We start from the raw sequence: 24,369 nt of genomic DNA, 5'->3' as shown, positions 1-24,369 counted from the left end.
ACTTAATTTCAACAAAAGTCTGACTCGAAATCTAAACAGGCGCACAGGAAAACCAGTGGCGGTTCTAGACCAATTTTACTGAGGGGGCCAGGCTGGGGCCAAGGGTGTTGTCAGAGGGACACATTCAACCCCGAAAAAAGAGACTGAGAAGGGCGAGGACCGGCTGAGAACAAACTGGAAAAAAATCAGTGCATCCCTATATACTAGACATATATACTACTGTGTACGATATCAAAATGCAGACTGACAGCAGCTGTTTAGCTGTTTACACTCAACATGAGTCCCTTAGCGCTCCAAGGGACTGGAACCAAGTGCCACATGCGTGTGTTACGCCTGTAACATTGGTGAAATACCAAAGCTTTTTTTTATTGTATAATTTTGTTTTGTGTGTGGGGGGGGGGGGCAGAACTGCCACTGGAGAAAACACTGGAGAAAACACAGGAGGTGTAGCACAAAGTATTGATTGAAAACAATGAACTGATACAGAAGGGAGGAAACATATAGATGCCATGGACAATCAAACACAGGTGGGTCAAACAAGACACAGGTGAAACACACCAGGGCAGGCCACACAATGGCTGAGGAAGGACAACACACAAAGACAGGAAGTAAAACTAAACCTGACACACTGGGGCAAGTACTTACAAAATAAAACAGGAAACATTAAGGGCGTGGGTATCAAATGACAACACAGTAAGAAAGCACCAATAACACAAGAAATGATAACAGAATGAAACTAGTAAAACTAAGGCAAGGATAGCTCATGACTAAGAAAAACAGGGGAGTAAGACAAGACATGAAACACTAAGTAAGAACTACAAAATTAAACAGGAAATAAAGAAGAAAATACAAAACAAGGAATATTCCGAACTGAACAGAAGCAACTATGATGGGAAAAAAAACAGACATGAGAACTTCTGTGATTTGCATAATGTTATCTGTTCCCATGGCTGAGGAGCAGACCATAAGGTGAGAAGTCAGTAAGGTGACCAGGAAGCAAGAGGTCGTAAAGCTCTCTTGTTTGTCTTACAGTTCTTTGAAGATGTCTAATGATGTGTTAACCTTATTCTCTGAAGAGAATAAGTAACCTGTTGTATCTTCACTCTGGGTCAGTTGAGCAGACCTTGTCCCGCTTGTTACATCACTCTGCCAGCTGACCGCTTTGAAAAGCTCACTGAAGGCCGGAATAAAGCTCACAAAGACAAACCGTTATTGTTTGAGTCTCTCATTTCCAGATTTCCACCACACAACTCATGACATTGTACTAATCATAAGAAATGTGCCACATTGAATGCAAAGAAAGGTACTGGCAGCGTGTTGCAATAGTTGTAATGCAAGTCCTGCCTCAGTTAAGGGAATCAGCCAATTATACTTGAGGATATTGTGGTTGCACTTGAAGTGGCCAATTAGATTTCAAAGACAGCCCATGCTACTCATAAGATACCAGTGCAAATGTGTATTACCTCTGTCAATCAACTCTGATATTTTTCTTAATCCTCAATCAAACAGTGATTTCACACAAGCATTTCAGTCCCTGCTCAGTTTCCATTCATACGCTTGATTGATGAACCCTCCTGTTATGTTTGTTTCTCTGGAACAGCAATAATGTTCTTGGGTCAATTTGACCCGGGGCATATTCAATTACCCCAAATTGTCAGAACCCCCAAAAAATCCCAATCCACATTTTTTTTTTTAAATCACATTTTTAACTCCATTACGAACCATTTAAATCAAGATTTGGTGTTCTTTACTTCTCACGGATCATGGTTCAATGAGGATAACTCCTCATTCATAATTCATGTTAAACTTTTTTTAATGTACATTGGAAAGCCTTAAATCTAAATACAGTAGTTTTACATGACATAGATTTTTGTTGATTTTATTTTACATTTTGATTTAATTTTTCTTTACGAAGTGATGTTAATAAATTAACATGACTCCTCTTCTGTCACATGCTGCCAATATTTTTATGCTGCCTTTAGCTGGTTTGGAAGGCATATATTGTCTAAAATAGATTTTAAAAAGGGTCAATTTGACCCGCAACATAACAGGAGGTTTAAATACTGCTTCATTATCTGCAGGAGCACGAGTTGTTAAAAATGCAGTGATTGTTAAACACAGAGGTTTCACAGCTGTTTCAGAAAGACATCAAAAATAGTCCTACACTGTGACTGAAATATTAAACAGAAGAACTGTCTCATACATTTAAAATAAATAAATGAAAAACTTTACTCAGGTAAAAGATAGAGCCTCAGAAATTCTATTTGAAGAGGCGCTTCCCTGATTTATAACACTCCTGTGACATCAGACTCACTGCAAACTGCTTTTAAAGAATTAAATGTATGCCAACCTAACCAGAGATGACATCTTTTATATTCTGTGCCTTCCTGTTCCTTGTCAAAATATGGCACATCCATTTCCCACAATGCAACTTGACTGCCAATAATTCATTCAGAGATGCTAGCAACATGTATGGTAGCTGCTAGGCTGGCCTCAAGCAGAGATGAAGAAGCGGGTAAGGAGGTCTGGTAGCCTCAATGGAAAGATTTCTTTCCCTCCTCACATAGCTGCCCCTGAAGTGACAAAAAAACTCACCACAATGTACTTCAGTTATGGAGCAGTGTTCCCCCAAAACCTTTAACAGACTTGAATATGTAAAAACTGTGAACTCTTGATTAAAATGCTACTTTAAAAAGTGTTCACTGAACAGCTCTCGTTCTTAATTGCTGGAAACTTCTCAAACACTGCTCAATGATAGAACTGCAGAACTGTTTCTGAATTAAAAGCAGACAAATCAATGAAGTGTGTTTCACCACATGAAGCTGTTAGAGTAATGGAGCCGGACAGCCTGGTTATGGAGAGATTGAAGAGATGGAATTAAGGAAAGAAGAAAGATAAACTCAGATGAAAGGTGAAGGACTGAGTGATGTAAGGAGTGTTAGTGTGGGTATATGAGCAGTTGGCTTGTAGCTGCATGGTTGGCATATTCTCTGTGGGATGAGAGGACATTAATGTGATGTCAGCACACATTAACCTCTCTGCAAATACATGGGAAACAAATAGGGACACATGTGCCCAGATCCCACCAGCTCTAAGAAACAAGTCTCAGGAAGGAAAGGCTATGCTTGACGGCACAGAACAGATCCTAAAATAGAAATGAGAAGAAGCAAGTGGAACCTTCTGGTTCAAGAGAAAGCAAAGGGATTTAAAGATGTTTGACAACTAGTGGATTAGATTTATTTAGTTATGGGTTACTTTTTATAGCCATTTTGGGGGATTTAGTGCACTAAAAAGTAGGGATTGCTAAAGACCTAATGATTTGATATTATCATGATACTTCACAAGCAGTTTTCTAATATTGTGAGACAAAAAAAATGAAGATAAGCCAAGCATTGTGAAAGTATAACAAGATTTTACATTTGTTAAATTTAAATTGTTTCCCTACAGGAATTATCTGTCAACTGTCATTTATCCAATAGTATAATCTTTATTATTACTCTTTATTACCCGACTTTCTTACTGATCTTCCAGCTGTGTAAGATGATTGATCGGTCAAAACCCTTTGACAATTCCTTGACAATGGTTATTAACTTTCACTAACATGAGCAAAACCAGAGGCAAACTGATCACACGTCATGTCAAAATAATCCACGGAAAGAGTTCTAGCATATTTTGCTTCTGCTTTTTGTAACACCATAGTGAGGTAAAACCGTTAGTTTCCGTTTGCATCAAAACAATGTGGCTAAAACGCTAGTTTCAGTTGGCACGCTAAATCTGCAGGCTAAACAACATGAATATATATCATAAGTCAATTACAGTAAAATCCGGAATGTAATGTGCAATCTGTTTTGTGGTGTGTATTTTTATTTATAAATCTATTCTTGGACTTCTTCCTACATATTTTTGTGTACACATGTGTAAAAACCTCAGCCGATATGGCCTGCACTCTCAGGACATCATAAAGTTACAGGTCCAGAGAGTCAGAACTGAACTGGGCAAAAAGGCTTTTACGTTTTCAGCCCGGTTTACTTGGAATGATGTGCAGAAGGACTTGAAACTGACACATCTTGTAACTCTGGGGGAATTCAAGTCAATCATAAAAGACAGAGAAACAAGCTCAATTGGATCTTGTGATTGCACTGTGTAATCATGTAACCATGTGAAACTGTGACCGTATTTTATTTGTGTTGTTTTGTGTGCTTGTTGTGTGTTGTAACCTGTTTTGTGCTGCCATCTTGGCCAGGTCAATCTTGAAAAAGAGGTTTTAAATCTCAATGAGTCTTTCAACTGGTTAGAGAAAGAAAGAAAGAAAGAAAGAAAGAAAGAAAGAAAGAAAGAAAGAAAGAAAGAAAGAAAGAAAGAAAGAAAGAAAGAAAGAAAGAAAGAAAGAAAGAAAGAAAGAAAGAAAGAAGATGAACTAATGAGGGAAAGCTGTTCAAAAGTGGTGCTGTAAGACTGGTGTGTCTTGCTCTGTAGCACCTGCTTGCCTCTTTGAACACCATATTCTAGGTAAAATACTGTGGTGTATAGGATGAAGCTGACTTTTTAGATGACAAAAAAAGGTATTAAACGTGCATCTAATACAACAAATTTACAATATTTCTTTGTGAACATTTTCTAGAATGCAGACTAACAGTTTCATAAAAACCTGCCAAAAGTACTGCATGCACCGGACAAGCTGAACTTGTGCAGCAGTCATCTTCATTGAAACTAACACCCATATTTATAAAGCTGTTTTCAACAATGCAACTTGGACGAAAAAGGTAATGCAGAACCTGAAAGAACCAAGGGATTTTATATTAAATTACTGCTGAATCTAGCAAAGACTCATCGTTGTTTGTTCTTTATTACCTTAGAGATTTATATAAAAGTAGACTAATACTTGCTATTGAACTGATGTAATATTGGCCTAAAAAGGACTGTGATACCATGATCAGTTTAACCATAACCCTAATTTATCCATCAAAGCCTGTTTGTCCATCCTATGTCTCTGTCATGACAACATAATATTTAAAAAGTTGTTTTAAAAGCCCAAACTTAAAAAAATTGACCATATTGGCTCTTTATCACTCTGCATGTCCAGATGGATATCTGGCCCATGTTCAAATTCTAACAACTGTCAACGCAGTGGTGCCAGGACTTAACAAGGGCTTATCTTAAGCACAATGTGGGAAGAAATCTGCAACGATCTTGGGAATTTTCTGCAATGACATGTTGAGTTTGAAGGGCACTTATTAACTCAGATGATTATATGATAACTTGATTATGTATTGCATGTATAGGAAGAAAAAAAAAGAAGTACCCTATATACCAACTACTCTGCTAATTGGTCGCCATTGGCTAATTGTTCTGAGATGCTAATTATAATGTTCTGAACTTGAGACCTTCCCATGATGCCCCCCTGAGGACACAACTGCTTCATCATGTGTAGCATGAATGTAAGCATACCAATGTCACTGAAGGTTACACTGCAGTGTACAAGTATGCCTTGTTTGCATGTGTTGCACTATGAAAAGCTCATATCTTCATCATGATTCTAATTTTCATGATCAGGTGGTGGCAGATGGAAGTTCACTGATGCATCTGGTTCTGTTTGGGGTTTTCTGCGTGATAAAGAAAAGGTGTCACTGCGTCCAAGTGCTCACTCGTGATGGACTCACTGAAGGTAGTTTTGTATGAAATAATGAAGAGGATTGTTTATATCCATTCTATGTGTTAAGTGTCATGAGATTACTTTTTCAATAACTTGGCACTTTATAAAAAGAACTTACTGATTGAATAAACTCTAACTTCACTAGCCGAAGCATGTATATCGATTGTTGTTTCCAGATTAATCTTGATCCCATTTATATGCATTTGTATCTTTGCTATAGCTGACTAGATGAAGGACCTTTTAGCACTTTCAATAAATGTGATTAGCTTTTGCCTCATGCCTTAAACTGGTCTCAGATCTATTTTGATCACACAAGCCAGCCTGGGAATGAATGTGTGTGTGTTGTAATGGCTGATGGGTTCTTAGGTGTGTTTTTTTGTCACATTAAACAATCAACTTAACTCGACTGTTCGTTAATTGTCGCCGCCACCCTCCAGAGCTGTTTGGGTGAGCTCACTGCTCTCTCCCTTTCTTCACACTGATGAGACTGTCCACCTACTCTTCCTCTCTCTCTCCAACTCGCTTGGTAAAAACCTCGTACCAAAGGCAGTGCGGGCTACTCTGGCCCTCTGGGCTTTGTCAGCCAGCTCCTGGCTCCCACGTTACAGACAGTCCAGTGTTTCCCTAGCACTGCCTTGTGGGCAGAGATGCTAATTTGAAGTGTTCCTGGATGAGACAGCTCTGTGAGAATATAAGCCAGAGTCCACAGAGAAGGACTTTTAATGCCTTCGTGCTTTAATGCTCTTCTTTCACAAGCACAAACGTGAGAGCTGGTTTTAGAAACCTAAATTACCCTGGCAGCCCGTGCTACCCAGGGAAAGGTAGCTTCTGTCGGTTGTGTCTCCTAAAAATAGTTTCACAAGGCATTGACTCTGTACATTTTTAATGCATGTGCAGTCTGTAATGGGAAGTTGAATAAACAAGTTCTACAATAAATCCGTACAAAGCAGACTTTTATATGCTAAAATTAGAGTCTGTCAGTCGAGGGATTCATAGAACTCAGAAACTGAGAAGAGCCAGGCCTTACAGACTGTTGATCAACTCTCAATTATAGATCAGCTGCTTCCTCTAATTGATATGTATCATGTGAGTGTTCCCAGCATGTCTTTAAAGGTAAATTGCAGCCGGTCATAACACCTAGTAATTATCACAGAGTATAACAATTTTCTATTGTAGAATAATAAAGTGGTCCAAACCAAGAATAAAACCTCTCTGCAACTACTAATCATGATGCATATTCATTATTATGATGAGCAAGCAACTTGTAGTGGCTGTTGTCATTATGACGGGATAATAAAGTGGAAGCCAGGAAACATAGCAAAAGAATAAAGAAATCCATTTGGGGCGTCAGTTGGAGATTCTGGGTGGGTCACACAAACACAGGACTTTTCACCCAGGGGACCAAAGACTGGAGACCTGGAGAAATACAGCGTCAACGCTGACTTCTTTTAAAGTTACCACTTTACTTTGCTTATGCAAGTAATATGACGTATGATTTTTGAACAATTAAATTATTTTCCTAAATGTAACCAGGTAGTTTTGACACCTTAACCAAACTGAACCCGGTTTGTTTAACATGGCGAGCATTGTGTTAATTTGCCTTGAAGCCTTAGCCATGAGAAAAGGTTTCATTATGTCGCCTGACACTCATATGACATACTGTTAGTGGTTGTATGAAGATGTGTTCAGACCAAAGAAGAAGACATTTCTTAACTTAGTACATCCCCTGGAAGAGATTTCCTATAAAGAAAACGTAAAGCTGAAGAACCCGTTCTTCTGTTCTAGTGAGTCTCAGTTTCACTGTAAACGGCCATACAAAGGGTGTACTCTGGCAGATTTGTAAAGTAGAATTACATCCTTTTATGTCAGGTCTTTCAAAAGGAAAACAACTTTAAAAATGCTTGTTTGTCAGATTGATCATTTCTGATGCATCCCTGGAAGTCTGGAAATCTAAATTCTGATTGGCTTTTACTGCAAAAGGTGAAGTGAATTTCTGTCAGAAGTAAAAACACATGGACATATGTGTGCAAATGACTCAAATTGGCAATCAGTCTTTGCGTCATTTATGTTGTTCATAGCATATACAGTAAGTATCACCCAGTATGAATCCACATGTTGCCTTAACTGCTATGTGAATTTATTGGTCAAAAATGCCAGAAGTAAATGCCGCAGAGGTTTCAGTCATTTCACAAGCCAGCTGAGTATCAACGAACAATTAGGACGGTAGTTTTGTACGGTGTAACGGAGGTCTTGTCAGACTCCGTTACTTTATGAACGAGCTGGGGTAACATGATTTATAAAATGATAAGGCAGAGAAGTTGTGCCAAGTTCTTTATTGTATTCTGCCAGTAATCATGTGTGTGTTGTCCCCCGCAGGTAGTCGGTGTGTGTCTGGTTGCCGGGAGCGTTAATTGGCCATACCACCTGTGGGGAATAAACAGTTAACAGTAACAGAATCCTGAACAGTTGCAGTGTTAGAAGTATCTAGCTGTGTAATTGATAAAAATGAATGTTTGGCTCGAAACTTACCTGTACCGCTCTGTCTCCACTCACTGTATGCACGCGCAAAAGAGTCCCCTGGGAAACAACAGCCTCTTTATTGTGTGGGGAGGGTTCCACCAGGAGATAGGTATAGGGGGTGGTTAGTGCCCGAGGGTTAGTTTCTTTTATGTCCTTTTTAGATTGTTTAGATTGGGTAAATGTACTGTAAGGGAATGAGGGCATAAATAAAACTGGGGGATAAATAATCTTAACACGTGTTTTGGTCTTTAGGCTGATTTTTAGAGCATTTGTATGTGTAGCACCCCTCTACTTGATAGAACCCAATTGGGGAGGATATTTAAGTGGGTTCTTTGTCCCTTGGGGGTTGTTCTGTCCTTTCCATGTGGCTGTGTACCTGGTGGTTTATTGTTGGTGTGAATTGTGCACTGAAAATAAATGCCCACCGAGTGGGTTTTTGCAACCCCCTGCCTCTGCCCCCTTGTATGGTTGTGACCGCTCAGTAGGTCTTTCTCACATACGGTATCTGTAAAGGGTCAAAACAGAGTCAGGTAAAATGGAATATAAAGGAAGACATTTGTGTAATAAAACCTACAAAAGGTTTAAAATAATAGAGTCCTGAATGATTTACAGCCAAATATGCTCGATGACAAATCCTCCTTGCCCTATTTTTCTCCAAGCATTGCACTCCTCCAGAGGTATGTTCTGTGGACCCAACATGAAATCAGGAAATATAACTGTGGAAATAAAATTATGCCATTCAGCGTCATTGTGATAAAATGCTCTAACATGTGCAGTTCAATCATAAAACTCACAAGCCACATAACTTCCGGAAGTCTCTGCAGGTTTCATTGCAACATCATGGTGACAACAGGAATCCAGGAAGTTGCTGCCCTTTGTCAAAGAATAGTCAAGCATGACCCCCTGATAACACATGACTGAGTGGGTGCTTATTCTTCCATTTAAAGACAGGATATTTAAGCCCCTGTTACGCCTCGTCTGCTAAGTGTTACACACAAAGGCATAATGTTGGGGGAAAAGTTGTTCTGCCTCTGATCCTCCCTCAGGGGTAGTAACAGAGGTGAAGAAGGTAAGGTTCAATGTGTAGTGTTGAGATAAACAAAAAAATCTGCCAATAGAACAAGTGCAAATTTGCTTGGTAAGATTTCTTAAAATAAGATGTAATATTTCGAAAAGTGTGATCTTAAAATTAGCAGGGAAAACTTATTTTAAGCAATATTTCACCAGTATTTTAAAGCTTATTGTCTCAGAATAAGCCAGGAATGCTAACAGTTATTATTTTTTCACTCAAAAAAAGATTTCTGCAATAATAAATGTCATACTTCTTCATTTGAGATATATTCACCTTAATATGAGTTGTATTACAGCAACACTTCTCTAGGTTTAAGACCATCTTGTACTTGAAATAAGATTACAAAGTTTAATTTGAGCATTTTGAGATATAATGTCTTCTCATAGTAAGCTGGATATACTAATATTCAGTCATGTGGCTTTTTAGGATAAGCCAGCTATGCTCTAAAGTAGGTGTTTCATTGTGTGCATGTAGTTTGAGGATGTATATTTTGATCTGATTTAGAAGAAACAGTGCCTGAAAACTGTAACCCACCGTTAAAAAACAACTTTTCTTTCTTTCTTATATCAATGGAGCTGTTTTCTGATAGATTCTCCAATAAAATGCATTTACTTAAATCAAGTAAAGGGTTTGTCTTAAATCAAGATTATCCATCTTCTACAAATAAGATCTCAGCTTGAAAAATGTATGAAATGTAAAATAAACCTTGTTTCTTCTAAATTACAACTCAAAACAAGATAAATTCAAGATTGTTTGACATTACAATATATTTAAGATGCATTGTCTTAAAACAAGTCCCTCGCTACTCGCTCATATGTTACGTGTTAAGTAAATGTATTTTAAATCAAGTGGGATATGACATTTTTACCAAAATGAGACAATTTCACTTGGTAAGATTTTGAGTTTTTGCAGTTTATGTGCATGTCTGAGTGTGTGTGTATGTGGTGCTCCTGCTGTGTGTTAACAAGCCGCGCCTCCTGTGCTTCTGAAATGCTGTAATGAGATAAATGTATGTGGAATGTCTAAGTACAAAGACATAATAATAGTGGAAATCTGTTCAAGGGCTGTTACAGAATTGTAGTGTGTAAGAGGCTAACCAGTCTACTCTTCATACTAACAAGATAAGATGTGTTTATAAAGTGAACTTGGTGGTGCTTTGAGGTGGACTTAGCTGTCTCTATCTTTGTTTAGAGCCAAGTTTGTTTTTCCTGCTTTCCAGCCATTATGTTGAATGAATCCTTACGTATATATCTTTAATGCTCATCTTCAAAAGCGGCATCAGAATTCTCATCCTCCACTTATCAAGCAAACGGCCGAGCTGTTGCTGATGACTGCATCATACTTTAAGAGATAAACTGACATATCTATCTTCAAAAGTGCAAGCCCATAGCTATTGTTCTCATCCTCTTTAAAGATTAGCATAAAAAGTAGATGTTGATAAGAACCAAAGTGCAAATAATCACGAAGGGATTATGAAAAATGATATGAGACTTCTAATTAGGCCTGATCTGTTAAAGCAGCACATTCTGTATCCCGCAGAGGGATAAACTAACTCATGTGGATAAAAGTCTGTGACCTTAACGCACAACTTGAACCAAAGCAACTGTGAACCCCACGACTGTCCTGTCAATTATTCAGACACTGCCGAGTAAATAAGTGAAGGGAATCTAAATAAAAGTGTGTGTCATAAGAAAAGAATGTGTCATCAGCTTTGCTCTGACCACCTGGACTCACTGAGCTTTAACAGAAGTGGCAGAAGTACACTCATTCTTTACTCAAAGAGGTACAGGCAGTTGTGTAAAGCGCTTGTACTCTGTGTGTCACTTTCACGCTTTCTCTTCCCCTCTCACACACACACATACACACACGCACACAATTTGAACACTGATGGCAGGGGATAGCAGCCTCTGCAAAGTTCCTCACATTCACACACCGATGGTTACTCTTTCAGGGGCAAATTGAATGTTTCTTATTATCCCCAAGGACTGTTTGACTTTAGGCAGCGGGATCAAACCACCAACCTTTTAATCAAAAAATGACCCACTGTACAACCACAGCCACCCAACATACTTAAAAACGATTGGGTAAGGTGATTGGTGGATAGAGGTCATGGCAAAGCCTGGTTGGTGAATACTTTGAAGAGTGAATGCCTGTGATCACGATCAGAATACGGAAAGTCTTTCAGTCTACAACCGACCAAAAAATCCTTACAGGTGCTTTAAATTGAAACCAAAGTAACAAGAATGTTTTGAAAATGCAAGAAGAGCAATGTTTGAGAATAAAAACATCCTACAGTGTACTTGACATCCTCTTTATGGGGAATTGAGATTCTAACCTTGGATTAACAGTCTAAATGGACAAATATTCTTTTATCACTCAAGCCATTAAACTAAATTCCAAAGATGACCTAAGAGATGAAGCATTTCTCTGCCCACTTCTGGTAACTAAAGATGGCTGTTATGACCGTTTTAAATACTCCTGGTGTTCAGTTATAACTTTTTTTTTTTATTATTAATTTTTGGGTCTTTTTACCTTTATTAAAAGTGCAAAGAAATGCAGTGCATGTCAATTATTCATAGGACAGCTTGAGAGAGACTGGACATGTGTGACTTAGAATCAATCCTACAACCAGAGCAACATGGTTAGCAGCCTCTAGACAAACCTGGTTGTGCTTGCAAGAATACATTAAGTTATAACCGGCCCTGGTTTAGCTCAGTGGTTGGTTGTAACTTAATATATTCTTGCATTGGTGTATTTTCATCCTTTTTACCTGTGTTTTGCACATGTTGTATTGTTTCACCTGGCTACAAAACAAATTTCCTTCAGAGAAAATAAAGTTGCAGTGGAGATTGAAGAGCAGAAAGTGCACGTCTGTTTTAAAGTGTATGGAGTTGGAGTATAAAGAGTGGAAATAGCCATTAGAAGCCATTTGGAGGCATTTTTAAACTACTTGTGAAGTAGACTGAAATATATAGTAATGCTTCTTTATGACCTTCAAAAGCAAACAGGGCTATCAGCAACAAGTGAACATTTGAACAATGTAATTTAAATGCTTGTAGCTGCTGTGGGTAGATGTCAGACCAGATGATTGACAGCACTCTGGAGAAACAGACTTTTTTTATACATTTTCAAAAGCAAATATTCACAATGAGTAATATCAGTGACTTTTAACCCTCCTGTTATGTTCGTTTCTCAGGAACAGCAATAATGTTCCTGGGTCAATTTAACACGGGGCCTATTTAATTATCCAAAAGTGTCAGAACCCAAAAAAATCCCAATAAACATTTTTTTGATCTCATTACTAACTCCATTACTAACCACTTAGTCAATATTTAGTGCACATTGTGTTCTTTAATTCTAACAGATCATGGTTTAATGAGAATAACTCACTTGTTTTTAATGAAAATTCATGTTAAAAGGGTGTGTTTGTGTGCGTGTGTGTATGAGTGAGGTGAAATATGTCACAGTTGCAAAGAAACAACTAGTATTTGACACTTCTGATCCCTTTTAGCCTCCACTTTGACTGCCGGGTCATATCGACCCACAAACAGTATATCTATACACATGCAGGGGGGGTTGTAAATATGTGAAATCAACCATTTTCATTTTCTATGTTTATTTCACCTATTAAGCCAAGCAGAAGTCGTTTCATACCGAAAAAATACTATTACATTTTTTGGGGGGGATTTTTGAACTTTGATAAGGGTCAATTTGATCCGCAACATAACAGGAGGGATAAAAGAGATTTTTTTTTTGTTAGAAAATGCTCCCTTGGCATCCACAGGAAAAAAATCTGCAAAGAGCTATAACATGTACTGAACATCCACAGGTGACGCCAAAATCAAAACTGAGTGGAAGTTCCTCAAAAGAGCCCCTTTCACACGTGCACAAAACTCATGACATTTCCTGACTTTATCAAAGTGGGCTGCATGCGTGAAGACAAACAGCTGACTCTTTCACTCTTATCTTATGCAGATACTCTTCTTTCAACCTCCCTGTACATTTCTGCAAGAAGTCATTGTGTGTGGGATGATGGGTAATACACAGTGAAAATGTCATTGTTCTTTAATGCTTTTGACTTCTCACTCAGTTGTCTGTTTTCCACTGTTGTTTCTGCATTGTGATGTAAACACAGAAACTCTCATCAGTATGGAAGACCTGCTCCTGCATGCTCTACCCTGCCCCCCCCCCCCTCTTCACATACACACACTTAAATCAAAAAGAATGTATCGCGTTGTGCAGAGCATATCTGACAGAAGAATCTCTCGTTGTGTGAGGTGCATGTGTGAACGGAAAGCTGCAGCAAATATCAGGGCCTGAAAGTCCTCAGCTCATCTAGAAATGTCAAGAGTTCATGTGTGACAGGGTCATTGGTGTTCGTATCTCCCACCTCTGAACTCAGAGCACGTATTTTTGAGAGTCATCTGCCTTTGGTGTGTGTTCTCTTGTGTTATCTTGTAAGAACCGGCATTTCTTTAATGAATCTCTCTGTAGCCAACAGAGCCATTACACCAAATCTCCACTCTCATTCCACAGCTACTGTACCAGGTTATCTCCTGATGGATTCAAGGTCATTTCATGGCCGCTGTGTCCCATCCACCTTGTGCCTCCGGCGCCTGTTTTCATGTCTGAGTAAGGACTGGGTTTTTTTTTCTTTCTGCTCTTCCACAGCAGCAGCAGCAGCAGAAGAAGAAAAGTCAAGATGGCTTGTGTGATCTTTACGAACATATTTGGCACAGACATAGGTTTTTTTTTTTTCTTTCTCACTCATGTAATCATTTGTTTGCAAGCTTTGCCAGCTCAGCTCAGGGCAAGCTGTTGTCATGGCAACACCTGTCCCTTCGGATTATGGAGGCTGTCACTGGAGCCAATTCAGCAAAGGGATTTTAGCTGCCTGGTAACATTTGCACCTATTTTACCCACAGATATGGCATGTTCCTGATAAATCATTACAAGACGAAACTGGATGGAAAAAGTCTGCTGCCACTGCTGCTGGCAGTTGGTCTCCATAAAAAAAAAAAAACACACGTATGAAGTTTGGCCAGAGCTGACAAAATCTTACTGTGGCATATGCCGCCCAGTCTGTGGGGTCATGAGTGATGACCCACATTTGAATTAGTGGCACCTGCATAGATCATTAGAGGTGTATGAGCTCACTTTAATGAGAAAAAGCTACCGAGTAATATTTCCCCCCGTAAAGTAGAGATTCAAAGATTTTTTTATGAGACAGATTTGCGCTGAGAAAATGTGGGTGTATTTGCCCTGTAGGTAACCTTTGACGTTCAGTCACTCAAAACATGATTAAAAGATTCAACGGTGCAAGTCTGACATCTGTAGAGAAGAAGTTGTGCTTTTTTTTTCTCCTTTTCTCAGAGAGCATGTAATGCACTAGAACAATCCTATCAATTAAATGATCTAATTGTGTAATTCTAGTCTTCAGAGATGTACTAATTAGGGGGAGAAACATCCAAAACACAGAGAGAAAAATTAGACGGTATGTGCCGCTTTTTATTTGAAAGCCAGAGGAAAATTACAGTGAGGATGCTGAGTATTGTACAGCCTAGCAATTACTACAGTTTACAGTATGCTTTCTATCATATCTGTTTTGGAACAGTTGTCACGTGTCAATCATTATTCATCTACTTTGAACTGTAAAAACAACACCGAGCCGGGTGCAGGGAGTTGATGAATTTAAAAACAATGCTCGTCACTCAACAAACAGTGGAGTCTGGAGTACTTAATCTCATGCATATTCAATGAGGAGATATTAAAAACGTGCTCACTCATATTGGGCACACTGAGCTGCGTGCCGCTGCTATTTTTAGATCCTCCTTCGACTGTTTCTGGCTCTGCACGTGAGGCTTTGGGAATGTCAACAGAAGGCTGCAGATAACAAGATGGAAAATGGGAAATGTCAGAGATGACAGAGCTGCTGTGAGTATCTTTGTGTGTGTGTTTTTTTCTAAATATTGTCACCATGATTAGCGTCAGGCTTAGAGGTGAAACATTGGCCTTTTGCCTGTCAGGCGAAAGCATTGTTATTTAGTTTTAATGCTCCTTTCTTCCCCCACTGAGAAGATGATTTTAGGGTGTGGCTAATTTTAGTATTGTAAAGTCATGTGTGGAGGGAGGGAGAGAAGGAGGGAGGGAGATGAAAAAGTGAGACAGAGAGAGACAGGAAAGAAAGTTAGTGATGGAGGATATGGGCGCCTTAGTGCATTAGCCAGATATAAAACTTTTGAAGGAATATGAGGGTCAATTACTAGTCTCCATATGTCTCTTTCTCACTTTATAGCCAACAATCCACTTTTATATGAACGAGTGACACTCACTCTCAGCCTTGGAGTGAAATACTGCAGTCTTACTATTAAAAATCCATCTAAAGTCTTAAAATTGTATCATTTTCCCCCAAGATACGAGAAGAGAGTCTGCAAATAAAATGAGATCATAACAGTGGCTGAAGTGGTTCTTCCCTTTGGCCCTTTGCAAGATACCTCAAAGTCTACTTTTAGATGGAATTACCTGTATTTTCCTGCCGTTATTCACAGTGTCAAACTTGTCGAAAAATATCACCTAGGTCCGCAGGTCTCGTGAGCATTTTAGCACCTTTAAATGCATTGTTATGGCTTCCAGCAAACTACCTTTATAGTTTGGCTTAACACACCCTGAATCTTTTTAGGAGCATTTATATGTTTCATAGTAAAAACGAAAAAAAAAAAAAGCTATGATAAAGCTACAGAGTGTAAAAAGGCCCTGCTCATCGGCTCCAAATCCATCCTCACCAAATCTCAACACATCCCAGCCCCACCCATCATCATCGACGGATTCCCTGTACCCTTCTCCCCCCAAGTCAAGAGCCTTGGTGTCATTCTGGACAGCACCCTCTCATTCACACCTCACATTCAAAACATCACCCAGACTGCATTCTTCCACCTCCGCAACATCTCCAGACTCTGCCCATCACTGTCACAATCCAGCACCGAAATCCCGGTTCACTCATTCGTCACTTCCCGTATTGATTATTGCAACGCCCTCCTCACCAGACTCCCTACCAAACTCATCAACAGACTGCAACTCATTCAGAACTCAGCCGCCCGGATCATCACCTGCACCAAATCATCTGACCACATCACTCCTGTTCTCATCCAACTTCACTGGCTCCCTGTCCAACAATGCATCCATTACAAAAACATTCTCCTCACCTACAAAGCTCTCCACAACCTGGCCCCCACTTACCTCCGCAACTTCCTTCATGAATACAATCCCTCCCGCTCCCTCTGCTCAACCTCTGCTGGACTATTAACCATCCCACCATCACGCCTCAGTATCATAGGTGCCCGAGCCTTCAGCTGCTCAGCACCCAGACTCTGGAACTCCCTCCCCCCACACATAAGACAGTCGGACTCCACAACATCATTCAAATCCCAACTCAAAACTCACCTTTTCAAACTGGCTTACTCCCTCTAACTGGACTCTCTGCACTTACCTAGATTTTAGTTTTTAGGTTTTTTTTTTATGACTCTTTCCATTTGTTTGTTTGTCTTTATGATGTTTTAATGATGACTGTTTTTATTATCTGTAAGGTGACCTTAGGTGACTTGAAAGGCGCCCAAAATAAATTATTATTATTATTGTTACATAGGGGCTGGTGGAGGCCAAAGTTGAGCTTAAAGAAACTGCATATTTTGGCCAGAAACAGCTCCATCAGGTGCATCTAAAAAAAACTCACATTGTTTCTAGTTCAGGAGTGGCTTGATCTAAAGAATGCAACAGTTGAAACCCCTTTTCCTGTGCCACGTCTCTGTGTGGTTGCGTTTGATGCACTGACGCCAGACTCTGTCCACTCTTTGAGAAGCCCAAAGTACTTGAATTGACTTCTCCTGACAATCCTCTCAAGTCTGTGGTGATCCTTGTTGCATGTGCACCTTCTCCTCCCACACTTTCCCCATCTAGTTCACTTTGCAATAATATGCTTCGATACAGCACTCTGTGAACAGCCAGCCGTCTCAGCAATGACCTTCAGTGGCTTACCCTCCTTGTGGAGGGTGTCAATGATCGTCTTCTGGACAACTTAGCAGTCTTCCATATGATTGTGGCTGTATGTTCTGACCTAGAGTAAGAGATGCATGCTGGTTATTCCTTTGAAATGGTGATTTACTACAACTCAAAATGTAATATTTACGTTTTTGAGATGTTTTTTTTAGCTGTAGGCCATGATTATCAGAATTAATATTGAAAACATTTTAGGTGACCTGTAATGAGTCAAGAATATATCACATTTTCACTTTTTTAAATAACTGATAGAAAATATTGAACTTTATCCACAATTTTTACATTTCTTTAGATGCACCTAGACAGAATCCCTTACATGCATCCCTTGGCAGCCAAGCTTTGTTTCATTATAAAGCATTTTGCACTTACACTGCACAACTTAAAAAAAGGAATCATCAAAAGTTAGATTATGCTCAGCTCTGCCTTCTTTTACCGCCACCTTTTTCTTTTCATTTTACTCCATCTTTTGCCCATTATGCAAAACACTGCTATGCTTAACCAGCTGTGTCATATGTGGTATGTGCAGAACGTGTATCATATCAAACATGTATCATAAATCAGCTCACACTCCAGCAATATGGAATATTGTCCGTTAGCTCAACTTAATCGTCCTGATATTTTACAGGCCCGTTGAGATGTCCTCAGTCCTCGCAATTACCACTCTGCATCAGGAGCTGGGGCTCTTGAAATTTCATCTCTATCTGACTATTGGTTTTTAAAACATTAGAGCCTTCCCGTGGTCCCAGTGAGGACCACCAAAGTAATAATGGGAAGAATGTAATCCAAAACACAGACACTGTGGTGAAATTGAAGTTTTGTCATGGCTCTCTGGGGACGTAAATAGTCAGTGACAGTACTCTGCCATCGTTAATATCCTGAAATCAGATGCACCTTTTTGTTCAAAATGAAGGTTGAGCTTGTGAATTAATTGATTTCCGGTTGTTATCGCAATGTGGTGAAACCTGATCCAAAAGGCGCGGTGAAGAATTTTGATTTAAAAAAAGGAGCTCCTCTCCTTTCAGATGGAACGAAGCAAGGAAGAGCCTTTAGATAGAAGCACTGCATAGAGGGTATACACTAGGGATGTAACGGTATTGTAAATATTGCAGTATCTCGGTTTCAAAATTCTCATGCATTGCATATGACGTTATCAAACAGGGACTCCGAGTTCTCCCGCTAGTGTAGTTTTTTTCTGGCGCTATTGAGTGGGCCGGTCTGAGAAGCAAACATCATCTCCCATGATCCTCTGCGCAGTGCAGGAAGAGATGGCAGAAAGCACAGAGGGGGAGCAGAGCGGAAAACTTAAACTAGTGGAACCTCCTGCGAAGTTTAAATCAGAAGTATGGAAGCATTTTGGTTTTGCAGTAAATAAAAACGATGGAGGAGAAAACATGATGGACATGTTTGCAGACACTGCCAACCGCGATCGAGTACGAGTCTGGGAATACAAGTAATATGAGAAAGTACTTGATGAATCATTACCCTGAAGCCGTTTTCAGTAGTGGACTATGAGGGATTTAAAAGGTTGGTGAACGCGCTTGAGCCAAGGTACAAAATTCCAGTCAATTTAAAGACACTCAACTTATAGATTTTTTTTATTTGCTTGTTACTTGAAACACTGGATGTACCTGCACTGTTCTTTGCACTTGAAAATACCTGTTGGTAGTAATACATGTGATTAGAACATTTGAGCATTATGTCTGTGTTCAATTACAGTAAGTGTGTTTATCATTCCTGGCACTTAATTTTCCACACTATGACATTTTTTCAAAGTCATCTTATTTTCTTCACAATACTGCAATAATACCGTAGCATGGCCTTAATACAGTGACGATATCGTACCGTGGGATTTTGATATTGTTGCATCCCTAGTATACACATGACGTCACCATAGGCGGAGTCACTGTGGTCACATCCACTGTGTGGCAGAAAGCACGTAGCATGTTGCACTGAGGGCACTGAGTAGTAGCTTAAGGAAAACAAATGGGGTCTGTTTTAAGGTCGCTGTTTTCACTTTCACCAAGCTGACTCTCTTTTAAACTGGCTGGATCACCATGCTGCTTAGGTACCAAAGCTTTCCTAGTAAAGCTAAACCTAAGTAGCATTTAAAGAGGCTGAGAAGTGTGATCTTTCGGTTATTGTGACTTGAAGATATTCTCTGTTTGCAGTTTGGATCCTCAGCTAAAAATGATTAGAACATGGAAACATTTAGAAACATAACTTTACGATAATAAAGACACAAGGCAAAGCCATTACTATGTTTCTGTAACACATGCTGCATGCATCACATCACAGAACTTCTGTTTGCAGTCAGTGATGAATTTAATCTGGTGCCAGGTCATTCTCTAAAATCACTTCAGTTCAAAACCAACTGCTGCTATCGCTGTTGTGTCATTAGATTAAGATCTCCTGCTCAAAACTTTTTCTTTGTTCTTTGTCTTTCCATTTGACTGCTTTTTTTTATCTTAAGCCTTGCATCTTCACTGCTGCAAATTTAACAATCCTAGTTGTTTGTTGTATGCAGAGAGCAGTCAAATGCAGTGAAAGCTCAGGCGCCAGCAAAACAGAACATTGTTTGTTAGCCAAAACAATTAGCCAGAAATTTGAAGGGTCCATGGAGGTTTCTCCTAATCTTGGTAATAATAACTGTGCATCTGGGGCTGGGGCTCTCGGAATAACGCCTCCATCTGACTCGGTTTCCTGCAGATTTGAGAAGTTTTTTGCTTTCCCAGTGAGGACCATCAGAGTAATAATGTGAGGAATGAAATCAAAAATACAAGGATGTTTGTGAAATTTGTATAAATTCAGTGATGTTTGAAATTAATATGGTGGAGTGGGGGTGGTTACAAAATAATGATCAAACATTATCAGAATGATTAATCTTGGGTTTATTTCTTTCATTAGATTGCCTACAGACTTCTTACCTTTTAAATGGATCTCATACTACTGCCTTTATTTGCGTTTTTAATCTAATAAAGTACAAATTAGAAATACTCAGTTTTCTACACGGCATGCCTTAAGGGTGCTGTAACAGCAAGCCGTTAAATTGCTCTGTGCAAATCAAGTTCAAGAGACTTGAAACTTCCTTGACATAGGCAATCCATCTCAGCGTACTTTTTACAGCCTTCATTTGCTGTCAAACTCACATTGAGGTCACTTGAAAATTGAGTTTTTAGCAAGACCTAATTTGAACTCTGTTCTTGTGTCCAAGTTTACTCAACAACGAAGACTGAATAAACACCTGATGAAAATCATTTGATTTCAACATGCATGCAGCCCATTTGTAAGTCCCCACTCTCTCAGTTTCATACTCTTTCCACTTCTTTATCCTCTGAATAAAGACATAAAGCTTTGAATAAACCTTATTTTAACCTAAAGAAAATCTCAGTCATATAAATATGTCTCTCACAAGACTGTCCTGGCGTTTCACAAGACCTGGGACCCCTGGATGGCCTATCTAGAGTCCGGTCAATACAATATTTACCTTATTGATACTCGTACTTCATCTGTATTCAAATGTCAGCCACCATATGTACGTGTATTTTACATTGAAGATTGTGGGTGCAACTCTCCTTGTCATGGCATGGTTTTGTTCTTTGTTTTTGTTTTTGTTTTGTTTTTGTACTCTATGGTGTTTTCTAAACTGTTTGTCCGAATAAGAATAAAGAGAAATGAATAAACAGAATTTTCTAAAAAACAAAAAGGAGGAGACTGTCCTGGCCGAGACAGGCAGTTAACAAAGTTTCTGACAGACATATGTCGGTAATGCATTACAGATCATGTAATAACTTGTACAGCAGCAGTTATTGGTAAAAAAAGGATCACATTCAAAAGTCTTAAGGCCAGTGCTTTAAGCGGAAATAGTAAAATATATTATTTAAATTATTTAACCCTAGAACTCTATCGCTAAAATTAGAAACACCATCACTAACGCCAGGTGTTTTTTAGTCGATTTAATATATCAAATAAAAAGTACTTGTCATCAGAATATATCAAAATATGACAAAACATGAAAAATTAGAGTGGCGTTCTTTTATTTTAAACTGTGCCATGTCTAAAAAAATGTATCATGGGGGGACCCTATAAAAATGCTCCACAATTACTGAAATTTTGGAATTCGGGACCAAAAATTTTGAAAACAAAAAATGATGAAACCGGAAACTTGGTGTTCGGTCCACCCATTCCTGGGACATTTGAGACTTCCCTGGTGAAGGCACAGTCTCCTTGACAAACAAACAGCTGCAGGAGAGAGAAACAAAAAAGGGTGAAAACCACCCGAACACGTGCCTGTAGGAAAAAGCAGGTTTTGGAGTAGGGAAACACCCACGCCTTCAAAGACGATGCTGAAACCTGATTAATCTAGGCATTGGTTGGACTGCACTGATAGTGGGTTGTTACGCCTTGGACTGAACAGACTCTGCACCTGGATCTTTACTTTACCCTTGGACTTTTAGACATCGGAATGTTATCCATTATTTACTTTCTTCATTTTGGTCTGACACTGATTTAATATCTGACCTTATTGTTAAATGGCAGTATGGGCATATATGTATGTATATTTTCTTTGTTCTGTCTGCTTGTTCTTTTGGGGGTTTTTTTTGTCTTTTGATAGCTTTCCATTCCAATTATGTGTGTGCATATTACTTTCCTTCCTTTTTATTATGGTTTCTCTGTCTGTTTTCTTGTCTTGTTATGTAACAAAAAACTGAAAATAAAGTATTTAAAAAAATAAAAAATAAAAAAAAGACAATGCTGAAGCTACCCAGTGACCCATGACACTCAGACAAACGCAACATAATGAAAATCATGTAAATGTGTTTGCTTAGGGGAAAATCACCCGGCGATGGTGTTCTAGGGTAAAGACGACATCAGTCAAACTGTATACAGTTGTGGTGCAAAAGAGTGGCCAGGGCTACACTGGATGACCCAACTGGAGAGCAATGAAGACCAGTTGACTCCACTTCCATCACACAAAAGACGTTACTCTCAGGCAGGAACAGAGAAATTAGTCTAATTCAACGCCCATAAAAGGACTGGAAATAACTGTTGTGATGATATAAATAACTTTTAAATGTATTTAAGCCCACTTATAAAGATGATGGGGTGAATTCAAAGAGGGCTAAAAGAAGTGAGGAGAAATACTAACAGAAATGTGACTGATTAAAGGTTTATGTGTCTGGTCTGAATGTTCAACAACCTCTTAAACATTTAATCACAAGTGCTTTAATGAAACTGACAATGTACATTATTTCTCAATAATATATGCGGGGAAATGTCTTTTGGTCTTTTTCACCTTCCAATCAGCCCGCTCTGATGTGATGCGATGTGATGCGAAATGAAATCGACTGAGCGGTGATGTCATGATTAGTGTGTGGAAATCAGCTCAGCCTGTCAATCATCTTTGCCATCAGAGCACCCATCAAAGCCCCGGAGAAATGAAAGCCAAGGGCACAGTGATAAGACTGACAGAGGAGAAGGAGATGGAGGGGGGAAATAGGAGGCTTAGGAGGAGGAGGCATTTATGAGTGGGAAACGGAAAATAGAAATGTGTGAATAAAAGTAGAAACTAAAGAAATATTTATTATATATGGGCCTCAAAGAAGAGAGTGTTAAAGAAAAGAGAAGAAAATGTGTTAACACTAGCAGAAAATGAAAAGATAAGAGTGATTAGAATATTTAAAATCGTTGGGGCTTATTATACTGTCAGTCAAACTGGGTTTTAGCTCCTAATCTGATCCCAAATAGAAGCCTAAATCCCAGCATCTTTATTCTGCTGCTCGCTCGCTAATGTAGGCCACTAAAGACCAACACTGCCTGCTGAAATCTTTAGCACTGATCGCTGACGTCCAGTTAAGCCCATTTCTCAGCTGGAAACACAATGTATCTGTCAGAGGATAATTTGAAGGGCATGCAATGAAACAAAAGAGGTGCTTTTGTATGGAACACATGTACAGTGTACATGTTTTACCCCCCTGAGTGGTGTGTGCTTCCCAGGATGCATGCTGTTTCCTACACGGGCAGCCCCAGTGGGAGACAAACACCTAACTCAGCATCAGCTCCATGTTCTGGGTGCAAGGTGACATAGGTCTCAAGTGGGCTGACACAATGAGACCCTACTGTACATGCCTAACTGGTGGAGAGTATTGAGAGTAATGTTTGCAAAGAGAGCGGCTTCTGTACATTTATATACTTCAGTGTCCTCTATTTAAAGTGTTTGTTTGTGTACGAAAAGTAAAGAAAATTGAAAGATCTTGTCCTCAAAACTTCGAAAGTTTTCATTCAAACTTCTTTAACTGATAATAAAATGTGATTGAATTTTCATGTATCTAAATATACACTGTGTTAAAATAAGAATGTGGTAATACTGTGTCACTAATTGGTTCTTCACTGGTGGTTAATAGGTGGCTCTTAATGCTAGTTGCCACCCTCCATAAAGAAGCAGCAGCAGCAGCAGCAGTAGTAATAATAATAATAATAATAGTAATAATAATAATAATAATAATAATAATAATAATAATAATAATAGTAATAATAATAATAATAACTGGTATTTATATAGCGCCTTTCAAGAAACCCAAGGTCGCTTCACAGGGTTAGGTAGGGGTCTGGGGGGTAGGTGGGGATAACACTATCTAATGGGGAAAGGCCTTGAGGAAAAGGTGCGTTTTTCTTTGTTTTTTTAAGTTATATTTTTGGGGCTTTTTGCCTTTATTCCATAGGACAGCTGAAAAGAGACAGGAAATATGGGGAGTAGAGAGTGGGGGAAGACATGCAGGAAATGGTTGACGGTCGGAAATAGAACCGGCGATTCCTGCAACGAAGCCTGTAGCCTCTGTATGTGGGGCGCTTAGACCACTAGGCCACCAGCGCCCCAGGAAAGGGTGTGTTTTGACTGCTTTTTTAAAACTGTCCAGGGTTGGGGCGCTGTGGATGTTGGGAGGGAGAGAGTTCCACAGAGTAGGGGCTACCACACTGAAGGCTCTGTCTCCAAAAGTCTGCAGCTTAGTCCGGGGGATGGAGAGGAGTCCCAGGTCCGAAGACTGTAGGTTGGACCGGGATGGAGTATGTAGGT

General features: G+C 39.3%; 1 long non-coding RNA gene across 1 annotated transcript; it reads right to left on the bottom strand.

Moving 5' to 3' along the window:
• Nucleotides 1–7,971: 7,971 nt before the first annotated feature.
• On the bottom strand, nucleotides 7,972–8,662 carry LOC117816549. Its single transcript, XR_004631976.1, has 2 exons — nucleotides 8,183–8,662; nucleotides 7,972–8,077 (listed from the first exon to the last, which is right to left on the bottom strand). It is a non-coding gene; the product is annotated as an uncharacterized LOC117816549 (long non-coding RNA).
• Nucleotides 8,663–24,369: the final 15,707 nt, after the last annotated feature.

Source organism: Notolabrus celidotus, chromosome 7, assembly GCF_009762535.1.
Source record: "Notolabrus celidotus isolate fNotCel1 chromosome 7, fNotCel1.pri, whole genome shotgun sequence".
In the NCBI taxonomy this organism is placed as follows: domain Eukaryota; kingdom Metazoa; phylum Chordata; class Actinopteri; order Labriformes; family Labridae; genus Notolabrus; species Notolabrus celidotus.
Note: the sequence above shows the minus strand (reverse complement) of the source record. Positions and strands in the feature narration are given on the sequence as shown.